Source organism: Haliotis rubra, unplaced genomic scaffold (genome assembly GCF_003918875.1).
Source record: "Haliotis rubra isolate DU_JTF1 unplaced genomic scaffold, ASM391887v1 Scf223, whole genome shotgun sequence".
Lineage (NCBI taxonomy): Eukaryota > Metazoa > Mollusca > Gastropoda > Lepetellida > Haliotidae > Haliotis > Haliotis rubra.
The window spans coordinates 1,169,905-1,192,327 of record NW_025766259.1 but is presented as its reverse complement, the minus strand read 5'-3'; the positions used below and the strand labels follow the sequence as shown (position 1 = coordinate 1,192,327).

Here is a 22,423-nt window from a genome sequence, read left to right as displayed (position 1 = left end):
AAGCAAACTTAGATCGTTTACACTGAAGATCAATATTGTCCTGTGATAGTTTGTTATCTCTCAGATAAAAACATTAAGAATAGCTACATCACATCAACGTTGGGAGTCATGTTAATTTTTTACACACCTGCTCTAAAATTGCAATTTGATGTACGTCTCAAAAGAGACGCCGACATAATAACACTATGCTGAATCACAGTGATGCCATGAATAAACTGGCATTCATTCACCGAGTAAAATGTTTTCTTATGTTATACTTCATGATTCATACAGAAAGATGCTGTCGCGAAGATAATATATTACGAGGTTGAATAGATTCTAAATGTTGACACTCTTTCTATGCAACAATTTTAATGCAAATTTTCGAAGGATTGGAATCTTAAATTTGTCACATTGTTATGTTGATGCACAGTTTAAAAGGTTAAGTGAACGTGCATGCGCTCTATGTATGCGGGTATATATATGCACATCACGCCCCCGTATTGAATGGAAGCTCGTATTATGCAATATGTTATACGGTGTATTAATTGAACTATTAAATACGGTTATTTAAATTTGTCAAAAATATTCAAGATATTTATGACTGGTTTACATGAATTCACTGCGCATGATTCACTGGACCCATCGCTTCAGGGATCTTGGCTTGAGCTTGGCCCCCAGCAAACTGTGCGTGTCGTAAAGAGCGACTGAACTAGGTTTGAAGGCTCGTTGATTTGACCAATTGCTTATCATCGTACACCGCGATAACGCTTGGGGTTCTCATACTATCAACCACTGGTTCAGGCACGGTTAATGCACATAGTGGTTCGAACACCAATGAAACCTTAAAGACCAGCATCATTCAAGACTTTTCCCCAAACTAAGCTGAGACGATAACGTCATTTCTGAAACAAAAGCTATGTTGGTTTGAAGGTCCAATGTATTTTATCCTAACAGTGAGTGAGTGAGTGAGTTTAGTTTTACGCCGGTTTCAGCAATATTCCAGCGATATCACGGCGGGGGACACCAGAAATGGGGTTCATACTGTTATCCTAACAAACTACACAGAATAATCGAGGATGTAAGGTTAAAAACAACCCACTGAAATCAGTATCACCATGTTTCTGCAATTAAAGCTGCATCTCGAAATATATTTTTATTCAATGCCTGAAGTGTTTCGCAGATAACACAAAAACTGTACACACTTCGCACCTCACGCCGAAGACCCGGGTTCGATTCCCCACATGGGTACAATGTATGAAGCCCATTTCTGGTGTCACCCGCCGCCATGTTGCTGAAATATTGCTAAAAGCGGCGTAAAACTAAACTCAGTCAGTCAGTTAACATTTTCGCACAAGTGAAATGTGGTTTAAAATATTAAGACATCCACATGCGCGCGCGTGCGTTCATGCGTGCGTGTGTCTGTGTGTTTGTGTGTGCGTGTGCGCGCGCACTTCGGCTAACACAGACTAATTCCGACAGTAATAGATCCAACCCATGGAGATGCCATGATCCAGTTTTACATGTTCTTTTTATTTCAAGCTGAGCAGTGCTTTTTTTATTCCCCTAATGCTGAGCGGCATGCGGGTAAATAGCAAGTACCAAGAATTACCATCATTCAACGTATTTTGTATGACGGGGCTCTCCATTCAGACGCTCTTTATCCTAGACTGACTGAATTTGGTTTTTCGCTGCTTTTAGCAATATTCCAGCAACATCATGGCGGGGGACACCAGAAATGGGCTTCACAAATTGTACCCATGTGGGGATTCGAACCCGGGTCTTCGGCGTGACGGGCCAACGCTTTAACCACTGGGCTACCCCACCGCCCCCTTTATCCTAGAACACTGAAGTGGTCTTCTCTTCATCAAAGATGTTAACACCGCCACTGACAAGATGATTATGTAATCCATATTGATCTAACCCACTGAGGTACAATATGTTTAAACCTTTGGAAGTACAGTTTCCTCCGAGCAAACCGGTTCTTGTTTTCTTCCCGAAATGCCGGTCACCAGGCTGGGTAACAACAAGTGCCAACTTTCTAATGTCATTTGGTATGACATTGTCAGGGGATCGAACCACCCACATTTTATCCCCGAACAGACGCTTTATCCTCTGGACCAGACCCGTGAAGATCCGGGGTAAAATAGGTCTTCACCAACCCATGCTTGCCACAAAGACGACTATGCTTGTCGAAAGAGGCGACTAACGGGATCGGGTGGCCAGGCTCGCTGACTTGGTTGACGCATGTCATCGGGTCCCAATTGCGTAGAACGATGCTCATGATGTTGATCACTGGATTGTCTGGTCCAGACTCTATTATTTACAGACCGCCGCTATATAACTGGAATATTGCTGAGTGCGGCGTAAAACTAAACTCACCCACTCACTTTCAACATATAAAGAAATGCTACTGACATTTGATCGTCCTTTTCACCCCCAGAAACGTTATCAACACGAACAGTGAACTGGTCCAGAATCACCGAACCCTGAAAAGGTATAAATCCTTTCTAGGCGAGGTAATTGGAGTCCCAGGTAAAGTGTATGGCTCTATTATGTCAGATGAAATAAATGTGAGGTAGCTCTTGGCCTGCTTGTACTTAAACGACAATGTACAAGATATGTGAATACAAACTAATAGGTAATCAGCAGACAAGCCTATACGGGGCAATCACTCTGCCTTTATGGTAACATAAGCACTTGATGTGGCCATGCCTGTCACCTGGATCGTCTTTACCCATCCCTCTTCCAACACTATCTACAGGCAGCTTCAGTGTTTTGTATCCTCTCAGAGTTAGTGATCCGTGGTGAAGTGAGTTCCCTCCCTACTTCCCAAACTACGGTGCCTGCCTGACAGATACTACCTTTATCTGTCAACATCGCAATGATATGTTTATACAAAAGCAGACAATTTGTCTACCCTCTTCGTGATGAGGACATGATTAATGTTATGTCCCTGAGTGTTCTTTCTGTGTAACGTGGTCACTGTAACACACCATTGAGCTGCTGTAAAGGGCACCTCCCTTTGGGATTCATAATGCTTCATTTATCACGGTATTCAATTGCCGCCATCTTTAAATACCAAGCACCTGTTCGGGGTTTGGGTATAGTTGTAAAAAGTTATTGGATCATGAATTTTGTGTGTTAATGAAATATAGTAGGATTATATGTCAGAGTTTGTGTCCACTCGATCACGCCACGTTAATTTTGTTGTGATGCAGTATGGCATCGGAAAATGTACATTAGGGTATACGATGTCAGATAGACGTTAGGTATAAAGCAATGTCAACCTTGTCATAATCAAAACATATCATTTTGACATTTCTCAAGGCAACCGTCCTCCATACAGAACACATTTGCATTCCCCGATGAGTATGGTGTCATGTTGAAAAAAAAGGGTATTCTGTTTGAGATTTATCACATACTAAAAAACAATTAGCTGTACAGGTCATGTGCCCTGAAAAATATATAAAATGTCCATATGGACAAACTGTATGGATGACAACTTCTTTATGTCGTAAGTGCGACGTTTCGATACAGATTCTTGTACTGCTTAACAACGGTACACGATCTAGAATCTGCATCGAAACGTCGCACTCACGATATACAGAAATTATCCATACAGTTTTTTCCATATTGACGTTTTATATAGTTTTTGAGGGCATAAGTTGTTATCCATAAAATTTGTCCATAATGTACTTCACAACTTCTAAATTGCCTAGGTAATTGTTAGGAAAGGGTCGTGTTTCCTTGTTAGGTAAAGGCAAATATAATTTGTGATTGAATTAAAATGCAATGCTTTAACAATTTACAGTGGTCCTGGCCAGATGTGATATGTCTTAAAAGTAGCTAAAATCATCCTACATCAGAGGCATAGACAGGAAAACCTCGCTGTACCAAGCAATAACCCCATGACGTAAATCTGATATTTTAGAGGAGGAAGCTGGATTGCTCACTTGCACAAAAATTATTTTTTTAAATGGTAATTGGATATGCTGGACGTCCTGGGTAATTAAAGCGATTCTTTGGCTACTGTTTTCAAAGCAAAATCCTGTATGTCCAGGTCTTAAATTTAAGCTATATAACTCAAATTATTAAAGATGTAAAAAAATATACGACATATGCTTACAGTTTATTATATGAACATTCAATCATATGAAAATTGGTTACAGCAAAGAAACATTTCACATGAAAATCCGTGATAGTATAGAAGCATATCACATGAAAATCCACGATTGTATAGAAGCATTTCACATGAAAATCCACGATTGTATAGAAGCATTTCACATTAATATCCACGATTGTATAGAAGCATTTCACATGAAAATGCACGATTGTATAGAAGCATTTCACACGAAAATCCGTGATAGTATAGAAGCATTTCATATGACATTCGGCTACAATAGGTCACATTATAGAAACATTTCACATGAAAATCCATGATAGTATTGAAGCATTTCATATGGCATTCAGTAACAATAGGTCACATTATAAAAACATTTCACATGAAGATACATGATAGTATTGAAGCATTTCATATGGCATTCAGCATTAATAGGTCACATTATAGAAACATTTCACATGAAGATACATGATAGTATTGAAGCATTTCATATGGCATTCAGTAACATTAGGTCACATTATAGAAACATTTCACATGAAGATACATGACAGTTTTAAGCATTTTACATGAAAATCCATGACAGTTTTAAGCATTTCACACGACATTCGGTTACAAAAGCTTACATTATAGATATTGTACATGAAAATCCATGACAGTATAGAAGCATTTCACATGACATTTGACTACAAAAGGTCACATTAGAGGAACGTTCACATGAAAAGCCATTTAAGTATAGAAGCATTTCACATGAACGTCCAATACAGAATAGAAACGTTCACATGTAAATCCATGACAGTATAGGAGCACTTCACATGAACATTCAATACAGAATAGAAACGTTCACATGTAAATCCATGACAGTATAGGAGCATTTCACATGTAAATCCATGACAGGATAGGAGCACTTCACATGTAAATCCATGACAGGATAGGAGCACTTCACATGTAAATCCATCACAATAAACAAAGACACACGAGTATATACATTCAGTACATAAGATTAGTCTCAGTATAGATACATTATATATGCTCAACCAGAGTATAATCAGCTGCAGTATATACGATTATCAGTTACAGTGGGGATGCGGTGACCCATCAGTATATATGATCAATCTCAGTATAAATACAGTATATATGATCAATTACAATGTAATCAGCTACAGTGTTAATAGATAAGTTACAGCAAGGATACGATATGCATTCAGTATATAAGATTAGTCTCAGTACAGATACATCATGTATTATCAACTACAGTATATTCAACTACAGTATACATGAATATAGAAGATCCGTTACAGTGAGAATACATTGTATATGATAATTTGCAACAAAGATAATATAATATGCCTACAAATACATCATAGATATGCAATATATATGATAACCTGTATTACGGATACATCAAATTAAACAGGTATAGTACAGATACATAAATATCCCATCGGCTAGGTAAACATACATTTCCCACAATTTGCTGCAACATAAACACTTCATGTACGACAATGTCCCAAGCTCCATTACAGGAAAGGGTTACATTGAAATACAATATCACCAATGTCGCGTCCACCATAGAGTCGTAAATATGATGCATTACAAATTTATGACAGGACCGTTATCAGCCATACTTGTATGAGTCAAGCCGATATTTATTCACAACCTGCGTGGAACATAACTCGGGACAAAACAGTTGTGGAGATATTCGACTTCCTTGTCTCACGCACTATTCAGCTTCTATTGACAACAATTTTAGACACGGTTATACTCTCTGATTCTCGACAGAGAGCGCCCAGTGAATTGAAACACATGTGTATGCCCATGTTCATCTATTGTACCCGTACACTATGCATAGCAGTAAAAATTCGAACTGGAGTGCTGTGAAAAGTATGCTCCTATTTACGAGGTAGTTAAGAATTCCAACCGCGCCATGGTATTTTACGCGTGTACACCCTGCGCTATTTAATCTCAACTAGGGTCCGCCCATTTAATATTCTAGAGACGCTGAAGGCTGGAATGAGGTGGAGAGAGGAAGGGCGTGGACAACAATAGTGTTTCACTTCAATGCCTCAAGACAAGATAAACTTACTCTCACAGAAATTAAACTTTTTCTTTCACATTTAAGCTGCCAATGCAACAAGTATGTATTTTTAAACATGGGGCCAAATATACTTTTACAGAATTTGTCAGCGTTTTCTGCAGGGCCTTATGTCCGACAGCTTTCCATCCTCAATAAGTAAGAGTATTATTTCCATATTAAAATATAGGGCCTACACATTCTGATCAGGACCCACAACCTTTATGGTTTTGGTCCTTAGGGCCTGCAGCTTTCCAGGGTTAAAGGAGAATACGAGTGAATTGCAATAATTTGCTGGGTAAAATATAAAATCATCAGAAACATATTCCAAAATTTTCAATTAAAAAATATGTATAATTATGTTTTAATCGCGAAAACAGGTTCTGTAAATCTCAGCTTCGGCCATTATGCATATTTCGCTGGAACCCACGTGACCTTTCCGCTCGTGACGTCAAATGTGCCTGGAGTCCGCCATATTGCCAAAGACCAAGCGCTACATAGTAGTACAAATCGTGTCGTTTCTGAATTTTTTGTAAATGGTACGATGGTGTATTCTGTTGCCTGGGGATGCACGGAATCATCGAACAATGGAAAGCCACCATTTCTTCCGTTTTCCAAGTAAAGAGACAGACTTAGGCAGGGGAAATGGTCGGATCATTCCGAGTCGGAGGCATATGAAAGAGACAAGCACACATGGGGCATACAAATCCCAAAGCTAGGCTGAAGAAGGAAGAATTACCACGAGATACATAGTATCAAAGTTGACAAAAACTATGCATTTACGGCATATATTTAATCATTTTAAATAAATTTGACCAAATTAGAATGAATGACCAAATTTGCTGGGGCATTTTGTAGCTGGGGCAATTCCACATGAGCTTGAAAATGTTTCGCTATGACGTTCTTTTCGGTTTGGAGCCCTAAATGCTGCAGACTATCCGAAACATTGCCGAATACAACGGCAAATCAGGAAGTACTTGTTGCTTTCATTGTTTTCCATTTTATCCAATTGCGCACGTCGGCATCAGACTCGCTATTTGTCAGTAGTGTGTGCCGTGAAAGTTGTTCTGTGTTCACATTGGCTGACAAGATGCCATTCTAAGGCTATGGCCGAGTACCATAAATATTTCCATAACCAAACACTGTCCTTACAAGTATATTATAATACACCAGTTTTCTGGGAATAACCTATCTGCGTCGCGAATATTATCTCCGCTCGATCAGGCTGGGATTTTGTGTGGAGGCTTGCTACGTTATTAATGAGAACTAGGATCCTAATTTTTTTTCAACAAAATAACTCCAGTATAATTTTTGTAGCAGATAATTTCTATTTTCCCCTGTCTGAAGCATAATTAGTGTGTTTTTAAATCCCACACACCCTACAGTCACCCATTTGACACAAAAGGAACTGCAATCACATTGCAAAAAATTCTTAGGGACTGGTCATATACTTATAGGGGTGGGTTTGCTGGTTGGAACTGTATCACATTTTGCTGTCAAGTAGTATTCTTGTTAAATGATATGGTATATTTTAAATTTATTTTGAACTCAAGCGGTGCCTCCGTTTCGTTTGATTCTTCTTCATCATCTTCACTGGAAGATTGTCTTGCAAGATGTACAATCGGATCGTATTGATACGGTCTAACATCCATTTCAGAAATGACATCAGGAACACCTTTTACTGCTTCAGAATCCATGGACACTGTTAAGTTGCGAGGTGAAATCAAAGAGGCAGCCATTAGCAACAGGCACATATGACGTCATGTCACGTGATACCCCCTCTGCTCATTAACTGTCGGGTGTTTCCGTAAAAGGCGGAAATACGAGTACGTTTTTGGTGTTTTTATTGCTATTTTACAAACTTTTTGTTCAATTTTAATCACGGAAGTTGACTTTTAGAAAATCCTTTACAATATATCAAAAGTTTTGTTTTCGTTCGGATTCTCCTTTAAGGGCAACACTCCAGCATTCCCGTCTTTAACATTGGGCCATTGTTCGATCAGCTGAAAATAAGCATCTGTGTTTGACGTAGTGTTTGATTGTTCTTAGATGGTCCTTTTAACACAGCCCTTAAAATCAGTGGTTCTCCAGATTTGATTTGCGAGTAGCAAATTGTTGTAAAGGTAAACACAATTTTAAGCGACACTTCCCATTTTCTGTTCAGCGATTGACTTTTAACCTTCATGTCACTTTCGTATGGGCAAACAGGTCTTGCCACTCATTTATCAGAGGCGTATCAGCGCTTGTAACAACAACTAATCACCTTTTGTAAACAGCTTTGCCTTACCTTATAAATGTTTATTTTTCATGATAAGAATACCTGTTACATTTTAAGTGCTAAACATTTCGTTGCGCACTTAATTTTATCCTTGAAGTCTTTAAGTCTTTAATAATGAGTATCTGAGCTTTTGATATTACTTTTTCTAAAAGATGCTTTGCTAAAAGATCAAAGGCGCCGACGTTTTGCATGACGTCACACTGTATTGACGTCATTCGTACGTTAACTATAATAGTTGAGGGCAAAGGTGTACTTTATAACACTATACATGGTGGTAGAGCGGACTGTATTTCTTAAATATATAGTTTGTTGAAACGTTGAGTCGTATACTACTAACAATTCTGTTTTAGACTACTACTATTCTATTATTTTAGACCATGATTTCTCCTGCATCCATAGTGCTGCGCAAAAACTGACAAAACTGACAAATTTGTTCATATATGTCGTGAATTGTATTTTTATGTGATTTATTTACATGTTCATTCACGATGTAGCCAAAACTGCCCTCTTTAGTTTCATTTTCAGCCGTCAAATATTATGGGTGAACGCCTTCTTATTCTCGACTGTTTAATAAATTTCAATCGGAATTTCAATAATTCTCAACAAGAAAACCGTATATTTTCGACATGTTTTCATTTTTATGCACACCTTCTAAATTATTCAGGTGTGTATGCAGTTAAATTCAATAGTATAGCGTTGTCACGGCGTTATTAAATCGCAAACAAAGCTAATACTCTACGCATAAGTGAACTTAATAAGATATTATTTATAGTACCAGGACAATATGGCTTATTATCCTAACAGTATCTGGGCGTGCTGTTAAACACTATATGTCATTTTTTACTGTTATTGTTTGATGTCAAAATTAATTAAACATTTACTGAGAAAAGAGGAAAAATAGTCATGTTCGTGGAGGCGGTACATGGGCTGTATAATTAAGGAGCATGTACGTGCAGGGATATTGTAGATCTTTTCATTCTGTTCATGTAATCACCTGTCTTGTAGGAAAGAACTGGACTTTGATGTCACGTGATCCGTTGTTTTAAGCATATTCGGTTCCCCTCTGTGAAGATGGTGATTAAATGTTTCATGAAATTAGTCATGCTTATTGCTGAATTCCTTACTGTAGAGGTTTTTTTCTAATCACTGAATTAAATACATACCAGTTGTTACGGAACGTTAATTCTAAACAATCTGTGTATAAGGAACAACAATAGCAACAACAACAACAATAAAACAACGACATATTACCAATGGAAATGCTATTAAGTGACTGCTATTATTTGCCATTAAGTGACTGGTTCGTATATGGTTCGCTCAGCAGTTAAAGCGTTCCCTCGTCACGCCCAAGGCCCGGGTTCGATTCCCCACATGCGTGAAGCCAATTTGTGGTTTCTCCCGCCGTGATATTGCTGGAATATTGCTAAAAGCGGCGTAAATGAAGTAGAAATGACCGCCAAACTGTGATCAATGTTCTCTCAGCTGTATCAATTGGCTCTGAGGCCTCCTGTATAGGTAAAATAATTTTTATGGTTGGATAATTGTTGCTACCACCGAGATCTTCACCCAAGGCGGCTCCACTCAGGCTCGCGGACCAAACCTCCACACGACACACACTCCCCAACCTATCCACCACATGGAAGGACTAAAGTTACATTGCGACAAATTGAATGTTCATGGTGTTATTGTTAGCCCGGTCACATGGTGTTATTGTTAGGCCGGTCACATGGTGTTATTGTTAGCCCGGTCACATGGTGTTATTGTTAGCCCGGTCACATGGTGTTATTGTTAGGCCGGTCACATGGTGTTATTGTTAGCCCGGTCACATGGTGTTATTGTTAGCCCGGTCACATGGTGTTATTGTTAGCCCGGTCACATGGTGTTATTGTTAGCCCGGTCACATGGTGTTATTGTTAGCCCGGTCACATGGTGTTATTGTTAGGCCGGTCACATGGTGTTATTGTTAGCCCCGTCACATGGTGTTATTACAGCACATAGTGTTAGCCCGGTCACATGGTGTTATTGTTAGCCCGGTCACATGGTGTTATTGTTAGCCCGGTCACATGGTGTTATTGTTAGCCCGGTCACATGGTGTTATTGTTAGCCCGGTCACATGGTGTTATTGTTAGGCCGGTCACATGGTGTTATTGTTAGCCCGGTCATATGGTGTTATTGTTAGCCCGGTCACATGGTGTTATTGTTAGCCCGGTCAATGAATTAGTAACCACTTTGTTTTCATTCTCAGCTCCCCGAGGATCATACAAGCGAAGCTGCCAATGAGGAGTCACGATACTAGCCCGTCACACCAGGCATAGCGTGTTACCTTTATTGGACATTACAACCACCTCACTATAAGTTGGTGACACTGTTAAATAAGCTTTGTTTGTTAGTTTAACGCCGCTCTCAGTTATATTCTAGTTATATGGCGGGGTCTGTAAATAATCGAGTCTGGGTCAGGCAATCCAGTGATCAATAGTATGAGCATTAATCTTCACAACTGGGATACGATGACATGTGTCAACCATGTCATCGAGCCTGACCACCCGATCCCGTTAGTCGCCTCTTACGACAACCATGGGTTGCTGAAGACCAATTCTAACCCGGATCTTCACGGTAGCAAGCTTGCACAACCACAGCAACTCCACATACACCATACCGTTATTTAAAATAATTTTCTTCTGTGAAATAATCAAATGTTTCAAGCAATATGTTTGCACTTATCCAGGTCACTCGAAGCAATTGATGCTGGGCTTGGCGGGGTCAACATTTGTGACACGCTAATGCTTGACTGATTTACTCAACACAACTGTCTACGGACGGGTTACCCGACTCGGGCCAGATTAACACAACGGGTTCCTGACATTATATCAGTGACGCCTGCCAGGTCGGGTGGGATGCAGGGTAGATAGGCAGGGTGTGGGGTGAGTTTGTAGCAAGGAAGTGAGGTGAAATTGGGCTTAACTTCGTGCTGGAGAATATTTCGCTCATATGACGACGTGCATGCGTGTGTATGCGCGGCTGCTTGTACTAGCCCAGACTTAAGCTGCTTTTATAGTGCTAAGTCACTGACATAGCATGCCGCAGTGAAGCATGAATACCCCACTCAGACACATTATACTGAGTCCGAGTCGACCAGTCCTTGTTGTAGCCATTATTGCCGAGCGCCAGGCAGGGACCAACAAGTACCATATTTTAACGTCTTTTGGTATGACTCGGTCGGGGATCGAGCCCACGACCTTCCGCTCTCCGGGCAGACGCTCTAACCCGGTGGCACTACACCGCGGAGGCGGTCTGTAGCAAAGAAAGATAGGGATAGGTTTAGGGTGTTAAATGGTGGTTGTGGGTGTGCGATGATGAATTAACTGCTGCAAATGCAGCCAAGATAAGAAATCCGGAGTGAGTGCATCCGTGCGTGTGTGAGTGCGTACGTGAGTGCGTACATACGTGAGCTTAACGCCGCTTAGTATTCTGGCTATATAAGGGCGTGCCAGCTTAATGTAGGAATAAAGCATTGACTGATGCCGATAGGGTATTAGAGAGATACTGGATACAGGTCAGAGGGTGAGGCTAGGTGGCTCAGGGGGGAGATTGGTTTATATGGCATGGGAGTAGGGATAGGTCCTGTATGGAGGTAGAGAGTGTGCGATGTCGGATTAACTGTCAAGGGGAGGGAAGGGAAGGCTGACTGAGAGACAAATAGGTTTATGTTGAGGGAAGCGTAGATCCGACACGGTGGTTAAGAGTTGAACCCAAGGGCGTGCCGGAGTAAGGGTATTAAAAGAATGTGGATTCGGGAGAGGGGGAGATCCGAGGGATGGTAGTGAGGAGAAATAAACCTACCTGAGGCTGAGAATTATCAGAATAATTTTGCATTTTTTAGCTTCTTGTTTAACGCTGCACGCAGCAATATTCCTCTATATGACAGTTATATATAATCGCGTTTTCACCAGCCAGTCCATCAACCATCAACCATCAACCTATCAACCTTCCGTGTGACCACTTCTACAGTCGTCAACCATCAACCTTCTGTGTGACCACTTCTACAGTCGTCAACCATCAACCTTCTGTGTGACCACTTCTACAGTCGTCAATCATCAACCTTCTGTGTGACCACTTCTACAGTCGTCAATCATCAACCTTCTGTGTGACCACTTCTACAGTCGTCAATCATCAACCTTCTGTGTGACCACTTCTACAGTCGTCAACCATCAACCTTCCGTGTGACCACTTCTACAGTCGTCAACCATCAACCTTTCGTGTGACCACTTCTACAGTCGTCAACCATCAACCTTCCGTGTGACCACTTCTACAGTCGTCAACCATCAACCTTCCGTGTGACCACTTCTACAGTCGTCAACCATCAACCTTCCATCTCATCGCTTCTACAGTCGTCAACCTTCAACCCTCCATGTCATCGTTTCTACAATCGTCAACCATCAACAGACAGACAGACAGACAGACAGACAGACAGATTTTATTCAGTAATATTGGCCAACTGGCCCATGTTACAATTGTTGTATTCAGTTACAACACTTTTGTTGTCACGTCGTAAGAAAATAGAAAAGCTATATTTAAACACTGTTTCAAACATTTTTGGAGAATACACATTTCAGAAATGTTGCTATTGCTTTAACGGTATGTCTATTTTGTGAATTAAATATATTTATCATTTGGGATTTACATACATATTTGCCATCGAGAAATCTTAAATACTTTATTCTCAAATCATTAAATTCTGGACATTGTAGTAAAATATGAAATTCATCCTGGACCTGTCCGCTGTTACAATGGTTACATAAAGTGTGCTGTCTTTCAGCATCCTTATTTCGTCTGGTTGCATTTACATTCAAATTATGTAGAGAAATTCGGAATTTACAAAATACCTTCAGTAACGTCTTATCATGAAACAGGTATGTAATATACGCTTCAGGGTAAAATCCTAATTTTACAAGACTATAATTTCTCAAAAAATGCGAAGCTTGTACATTTCCTCTCCAATTTTGGACATAAATATCAACTTATCTTTGCTTGAACACACACAAGAACAATTTTTCATCTCCAACATTTTGGTATAACCATACGTGTAAATACCCACAGGCAAGCAGTAAGAGACGGATATCTGAAACCCAGTCCCTTTTACCTCTGTCATCCAGTTCTTTCAACATGTTATAACATTGATGTGGATATCTGTTTACACCCATTCTAACCAATTTAATCCAATATTTAACAGCTCTGTGTCTACTTAAAACAAACATATTGGTACAACCAATTTCGCCTAATATTGCCATATTCGATGCGAATTTCCCAACACACAAGAAAAGTTTGAAATAGGATGTTTGCACCTTTTCAATACAGTCATGATATTTAAGGCCCCATATTTCCGATGCATACAACAAAATAGGTGCAATTTTACCATCGAAGATATTACATGCTGTCGAAAAAGACAAGAACTTGTTGTTATGGAACAGTCTGTATACAGGGGAAACAGTTTTAGAAGCCTGCAATGCAAGTGTACGACACGCTGTTGACCAAATCAGCCTGGATGAGAAAATGATGCCTAAATATTTATAATAGGATACAATTTTTAATTTTACACTACCAAATGTCCATTGTTCATTTTTGGCAACTATTCCCCCGTTTCTGAATACGACTACATTTGTCTTATCCAAATTTCATTGAAGTCCCCATTTTAAACAAAATGAATGCAGGACATTTAATTGCCTTTGCAAATTTACAACAGTATAGGAGAATAGAATAACATCATTGGCAAACAGAAGCAGCATAATATCAATTTTATCCTGAGATACAAATATACCTTGGGAACATTTTTCATACAGTTCATGTACTAATTCATTTATAAAGAAAATGAAAAGAATGGGGCTGAGGATACAGCCTTGACGAACACCAGTGGAGGTAGAAAATGACTGTGTTTGGCAAGTTCCAATCTTGAAAGAAGCTTTAACAGATGTATACATATTTTCCAAAATCCGTAACATTTTGCCATGGCAACCTTTACTTAATAACAAGTACAATAACTTTTCCCTGTCCACATAATCAAATGCTTTCTTGAAATCTACATAAGCACAGTAAAAACGATCTTTCGGTTTAGACAAATATTTGGTACATCAAGCCTGCAAAATAAAAATATTATCAACTGTAGCATAATTCGGTCGGAATCCAGCTTGTGCTTCTGGTAGTAAATTATTTATATCTATCCATGTCCTTAAACGCCGTTCTAGAATCGAAGTAAAAAGTTTCCCAATACTGTCCAGTAGTGAAATACCTCTGTAATTTGATGGGTTGCTTCTTGATCCATTCTTATATCAGGGAATACACCACTATCAAATATTTTATTAAAAAGTAGGGTTAAATATGGAGAAAGGGTTTCTGATGAAATCTTGTATAATTCTGCAGGTATGCCGTCTTCTCCAGGGGACTTTCCTTTCTTAAGATTTTTAATTTCTTCCTTTATTTCTTCCTCAGTGATATTTTTACTGAGCATATCATTCGTCCAGGGAGCAGAGGTACAAGTGTCACAAGAATGGCGTTGTATAAACTGTCTAACTGTATGATCAAATTCTGTTTCTTCTCGTTCCAACGCAGGAATTAGCAGTGCTTTAAAATAAGAAAACCATTCACCAGGTGTAATATCATCTTGATTGCTCTTGGGGTTCAATGCTTGTTTAACAGTACTCCAAAAAGATTTACAGTCACCATATTTAGACACAAATTAAATGCAGTTTTCTTCTGGTCACAACACTTCTTGAATTTTGACTTGGCAGATATATACTGTTGAAGTTTATAATCAGTCTTGTACTTTCTAAAACGAGTTAGCATTTTATATTTCTCGTTCTTCATTCTTCTGCACTCAGAGTCAAACCATGGTGGCTGTTCCCTTTGCCGTGGTACGTTTCCTCTAGTTATATCAGTTACATTGCAATCTACAATCACCAACCATCAATCTTCCATGTCATCGTTTCTACAATCGTCAACCATCAACCTTCCATGTCATCGTTTCTACAATCGTCAACCATCAACCTTCCATGTCATCGCTTCTCCAGTCGCCAACCATTAACCTTCCATGCTATCGCCTCTACAATCACCAACCATCAACCTTCCATGACATCGTTTCTACAATCGTCAACCATCAGCCTTCCATGTCACCGCTTCTACAATCGTCAACCATCAACCTTCCATTTTATGGCTTCTACAATCGTCAACCATCAACCTTCCATGTCATCGTTTCTACAATCGTCAACCATCAACCTTCCATTTTATGGCTTCTAAAATCGTCAACCATCAACCTTCCATGTCATCGTTTCTACAATCGTCAACCATCGTTTCTACAATCGTCAACCATCAACCTTCCATTTTATGGCTTCTAAAATCGTCAACCATCAACCTTCCATGTCATCGTTTCTACAATCGTCAACCATCAACCTTCCATTTTATGGCTTCTAAAATCGTCAACCATCAACCTTCCATGTCATCGTTTCTACAATCGTCAACCATCAACCTTCCATTTTATGGCTTCTACAATCGCCAACAACCTCAACCATCCACCTTCCATGTCATCGTTTCTACAATCGTCAACCATCAACCTTCCATTTTATCGCTTCTACAATCACCAACCATCAACCTTCCATGTCACCGCTTCTAAAATCACCAACCATCCACCTTCCATGTCATCGTTTCTACAATCACCAACCATCAACCTTCCATTTTATTGCTTCTACAATCGTCAACCATCAACCTTCCATGTCACCGCTTCTAAAATCACCAACCATCAACCTTCCATGTCATCGTTTCTACAATCGTCAACCATCAACCTTCCATTTTATGGCTTCTACAATCGTCAACCATCAACCTTCCATGTCATCGTTTCTAAAATCACCAACCATCAACCTTCCATGTCATCGTTTCTACAATCGTCAACCATCAACCTTCCACCATCAACCTTCAATTTTATTGCTTCTACAATCGTCAACCATCAACCTTCCATGTCATCGCTTCTAAAATCACCAACCATCAACCTTCCATGTCATCGTTTCTACAATCGTCAACCATCAACCTTCCATGTCATCGTTTCTACAATCGTCAACCATCAACCTTCCATGACATCCCTTCTACAATCACCAACCATCCACCTTCCATTTTATGGCTTCTACAATCGTCAACCATCAACCTTCCATGTCATCGTTTCTACAATCGTCAACCATCAACCTTCCATGTCATCGCTTCTAAAATCACCATCAACCTTCCATGTCATCGTTTCTACAATCGTCAACCATCAACGTTCAATTTTATGGCTTCTACAATAGTCAACCATCAACCTTCCATGTCATCGCTTCTACAACCGTCAAAGATCAACCTACAAACGTTCAAATGGACACGGGAGGTCCTATCGCATAAGGCGCCGCAATTAGTCAGGATACTATGCATGTGTCCGCATCTGCAAACCTGGCTACCCGATTCCGTTAGTTGTTGAAGATCAATTCTAACGAGGATCTTTACATGGCTTTCTGTCATTTAGAACTAGAATACTGCTCAAAGAGCGTCGAACTAACTCACTCACTCCGAACTCATTACGTTTCATTCACCCAAAGTGAACCCTTTATTCATAAATCTTCGATCACGCAATTGTCGACCACGCCAAATCACCAACCCATTCCCATCCGACATCAACCCGTCCATCCAATCTACGATACCAGCGACTAGTCTTAACGATGATATTAACACTCACCCATATCTACCCCCTCATCCTCCCACCAATCCATCAACCATTCCACTGTCACCTGTCCCTCCCATAGACCATCTAACGCTGCCCTCATCCCCCCGAGCATCTCCGGTCCAGTCTCATCCAGTGTTTCCCGGAGGTGTCGTGGTGTCCGATGTTGGCATGATAATTCCACTTGATAGGTTTATAACGCGCAGCACAACCACCACATACCCGCAGTTCCCGTTCACCAAATTGAATGTGTCGGAACTGGTTAAGAGTGATAGGTCGGGGGGCCAGGTAACAAATTCCAAAATAAATCCAAATAAACATGCCATGCAAGCGCCAAACCATTTTTCTGACCAAAAGAATGCCCTGATCCCCCATTTGAAGGATTATGTCGTGTTCATTTACGGTGGCAGTGTGGACACTGGCTCCCGCCTCGGGCGCTGATACTCTATACATTAAAGGTACAGACTGTCACAGATATCCCACTGTTGTATGAGCGGGGGTGGAGCCACGTTTATTCGCATTTACACAGTATGTAACACTTATATAAATGCAAATGTTCAAATCCATCTTCTGTCAGCACTTCCCAGAAATAATCATGATCCTGCCATTCTTCATTATCCTAGTCTTTTTGTCAGACCTTAAAGTGGAAATTTAAAAATTAATTCAACTTTTGACGAGAATGATTTGGAACGTCTAGCCTTCCTCAGCGCTAATACTAAAATTAAGCATTAATTATCCATTTAGGAGATAAACATCATGTGTTGGCCAGTTTCCGGGTGTTATCGAGTATTTGAAGCGCGGGAATTCATTTGAAGCACGGGAATATTTCATTTGAAATATGACGCCGTCGGTTCCAAATGAATTCCCGTGCTTCAAATACTCAATAACACCCGGAAATTGGCCAACACATGATGTTTATCGACATTGTAAACACAAAAGTAAACCAAAAGGTCCACACACGTTTTTGTGTCTGCTCTCATTGACATCGAGTACGGGTACAGCAGTGAAATATCATCAGCCGGACGTTTCGGCTGCCTCCCATGGTAGCATCTGGAACTGCTCATTTGTGACGTCATTCGGATTTTACGTCACAATATGATTTAATGACGTCATCACAGCTGACGATGTAACATTCTAAGATGCCTAGCGGTTAGAACAATCGAAAAAAAAATACATTATCAGACAATAAAGGTATAGTTTTTTGATGACGTAACAATTGAATGACGTTTTCCCGTTTTCCCATTCTAGTGTGCCCCCTCGTAATCGAACCATTTTACATTACGTCACAATGTAAGCGACGTCACGATGCATGTCAGTTGTCATCGCCTCGTACGGCCTCCTACAGTAAACTACACCGTTGCATCCAGTTTCTTGGTTTGCTGTTGCTTCACGCAGCTAACATCACTGGTGGAAACATTACGTTTATGTTTTACGACGGTTAAAATGTGTCATTTCGACTCACAAGTTTTCAGCGACACGGTAACGTTCGTAATGTTTACATTCCCACAATGCAATTGTGGAATGTCGCATGACTACTCAACTTCCTCTGGATGTACTGATCTAAACTTACGCTGGTAGTAGAAATGCAACGTTCATATTGCCCCATATGGTTTACGTTAATGACAGATGTAATTAAAATAATTCAGAGAAGATATTTAATCCGAACGTAAACCGTCATCAAACTGTTATCATTTGTTTTTTTCTGGTAACGTTCGTCTTAATGTAGGGGGCATACACATCAATAGAACAGCGCGCCAGTTAGCCCTGTGCGAGGATTCTTAATTTAGGTCACCGACACCGTCGTTTGTTTTCTGCCTTAAATTAATCGTAATTATCTTTAGAAAGTATTAAATTTGGCATCTTAGAAAAGAAATACACTTCGCTCTACCACCATGTATAGTGTAATAAAACACACACACTTTGCCCTGAACTACTATAATAGTTAAAAGCACGAGGACGCTTGCGTCCGAGTGCTTTAACGTTATAATAGTTCAGGGCAAAAGTGTGTTTTATTACACTATACATGGTGGTAGGGCGAAGTGTATTTCTTAAATACAATATGGTGTGAGCGATGTTTGTATGTAATAATACGCAGCGAATTTCTGGGAATCGAATACCATTTGATCACGTTTTTCAACCAATCAAATTAAAGAACACAGTGACTTTTGGTTTACAATGGGATATAAATGGCCTCCATACATTGTGCACATATACGGAATCGAATTCTGATTTCCGGTTTGAAAGAAAGCACTTTAACCGTCCGAGATATTAACAAATACGAACAGACAACATGGCAGACAGGATATGGACGCATCATGAAATCCTGGTGTCGCTGTTGTTATTCTGCTTGTTCTGGTGATATGTTATGTCAATTACTATGTACAATTACTATGTTTAGTATCAATTACTATACTGTTTCGATGCTCATGCTATTGATCACTGGACTCGATTATTTACAGACCGCCTCCATATAGCTGGAATATTGCTGAGTGTGGCGTTAAACAACAAACCAACCAACTATACTGCTTAGGGTAATTATTAAAATATTATGTACATACATTATTTAAATTAAGTCCTGAGACTGATCCATTCCAGAATTCGGCCATTTGGACTCAATTGCGCCTAGATCCAAACTGCAAGGTCCGTGAGTTCAACACCGCTTTGAACGGTTTTAATATAATATCATTTTCAACTGTATACATATAAACGTATTTCTGCTCATGCTCTGCTCAAAAAGAAACGAAAGAAAGTTAACACTTGGAATTTACAAAGCATTACCTACGTGACTGGTCTAAAAACACTCACGGTAAGCAATAAAGAGAGAAGAGTTTTATTCAGTATTATGGCCACATGACCAAGAGTACAATTCAATAAACAAAATATAGCACATGGACAGATGAGAAATTTACAATATATACAGGTAAATATAATTAAAGATAAATTGCAATATTTTTTAGAAGTTTTAATAAATATCATACCCATAATAAACATATCGTCATAGAATAAACGTTTATTGTGTGCTGCATTCTAACCACTGTCAAACACGGTTCAATGCTTTCTCTCCCCCGGGCCTTCATGAACGTATGTCCTTCAGGGCTTACTTAAAACGATATCAAAAATATATTTTACATATCCACCACACTTAGTTCTGTAGATTGATATGTCGTGTAGTTTACACATAGCAAGTTAACGTTACACGTTTATGACAGTGAGTGCTTTAGCAAAGCTATCCGAAGATTTTTTTGTCACGAGTGATCATCACATTGAAGGTGTCTGTTAAAAGCTGTCTCTGTGATGTATTGTTCGCCTAACAAAGAAAACGGAGATAAAACTCTGTCATCGCAAAAGCATAAAAACTATTTCCCATGAATGTATATCAACCACAATCTACGGCTAGAATAACTTTTTCAATAAGCACTGTTAAGTTAATGCCAAACGTTTTATCGTGTAAGTACCAACGAAGAATCACCGCATCAAGCCAGGCTAAGGTCTTCGTTGAAATCTGATCTTTATGATCATAATGGCTGTATTTTTGCACAATTTGGCTGAAAAATCAAGGAGGGTGACTATGTGAGCCCGTGCCCCCGGGTAGCGCTGGGGGTAGCCATGCAGGGAAAACAGTACTGTTATGTTATCTCGTTCTATAGCGACAGGAAACCGCCTATTGTTAACCTACCCACCCGTTTTCCACCCGTTACCCTGTAAATCCAAGCATTATTTTCTATTTTGTTTCTCCTCATTGTTTGTGTTAGTGACAATAACCCAGGGTAAGTCGGGTGGAGGGGGTAGCTTAATGCGTGATCCCCCGCAACATTGGAGGAGAGCATCACGTTGCGTTATTATTCAAGCTTTGGTTCAACTGTTTGTCTGTTAGGAGACATCAGTGTTGTTTTCGAGCTTTGAAACACAACCTCTGCAGCTCGTATTGGAGATACGCTCTGTCTGGCTATCAAACTGCAAACCGAGATTGTTTATAATAGCCCTTACTATGATTCAACCAGACCATGGTTTGCCATTTCACCCAACAGTGCCGTGGATTAAGTAAATCACAGCGTTTATCCGTCATAAAATGCCTAAGCTTACTTACGCCTGGTAAATATGGGTCGGTTTCATTGGCAAAAGCTTCAAGATGGGTACTTTGCGAGAAAAGGTCAAGCAAAATGGCAGAGGTTACGTGAAGAATATTCTTTCAATTACTTAAAAAAAGCAAAGGGGGTGCCTATGGCGTTACAATACTCGGTGGGACAAAGGACCACCTCTGTGACGGGTTGTTGGGGGCGCCCCCAAGGAGATAATCCACTGGCACCGATATCTTACACGATCAGCAAGAGACGGGCTACGCTTCTCATATCCTTTCAAAGTCATATAGATTACTGAGATTCCATGTTAACTCCCGTCATAGAAATTAGAATTCAGGATCTTAGCTGGTAATAGTCGAGCTTAGAAGGCTGTCTGCTGGGTGTTCCTTCTGGAACAATTACACTACGCCTTTCAGCCAAGTTTCAATTCATTTTATCCCTTCCAGTCCATAAAGATTTGACTGTCGTCACCTCTGATGAGGTATTATTTTATCATCATATCATTTTTACAATAATAATGATAAATAAACCTATCCTTTTAGTTTTCTAGTACGATACTGACTGTTATTGAATAGTTTTTAGTTTGTTGTTTAATAAGGATAGCAAGGAAATTCATATCGTTATGACAACCTAATGTAAGTTATAAATTTATATAAAAATATAAGATGGGATAACATTTCATTTTAAATATCAAATGGCTTTATCACCCCATAAAGTCTGTGATGAAATTCAAACATAATTGTATGAAAATAATTCAGAAGGAGATGTCTGTGCAAGCGTCACGAATAACAGGTGCACATATATACCTGTATATGTGTTCTTGGATGATGTGATAATCACTATGAGCTTGCCGTTTAAAATGGCATGTGCTTATCATCATAGATATATATACCTTTGAATGATTAAATTAAGCCATATACGACATAATATTTATATTACATTATTGTTGATGTTTTAGCTATATAGATTTCTCTTCGAAAATAATGCCTTATGTGTATGTGATCAGGTCAGCTTGCACCTTTTGAGGTACTGTTTAGAAAAAAACGGACCTTTACATGCGAGACTAATATGTTATGTAGACGTTGGCAAGATTAAATGTTATGAAATTATAGACATGCTTCGGCGGCATTGTAGTTGATCAAGGTTGCGATGAGTGAACATGTAG

At 39.6% G+C, this 22,423-nt stretch overlaps 1 long non-coding RNA gene across 1 annotated transcript; it reads right to left on the bottom strand.

The window, feature by feature from the left end:
- Positions 1-4,092: 4,092 nt before the first annotated feature.
- LOC124277551 lies at positions 4,093-6,009 on the bottom strand. The gene is made up of 2 exons (XR_006898854.1): positions 4,941-6,009; positions 4,093-4,908 (listed from the first exon to the last, which is right to left on the bottom strand). It is a non-coding gene; the product is annotated as an uncharacterized LOC124277551 (long non-coding RNA).
- Positions 6,010-22,423: the final 16,414 nt, after the last annotated feature.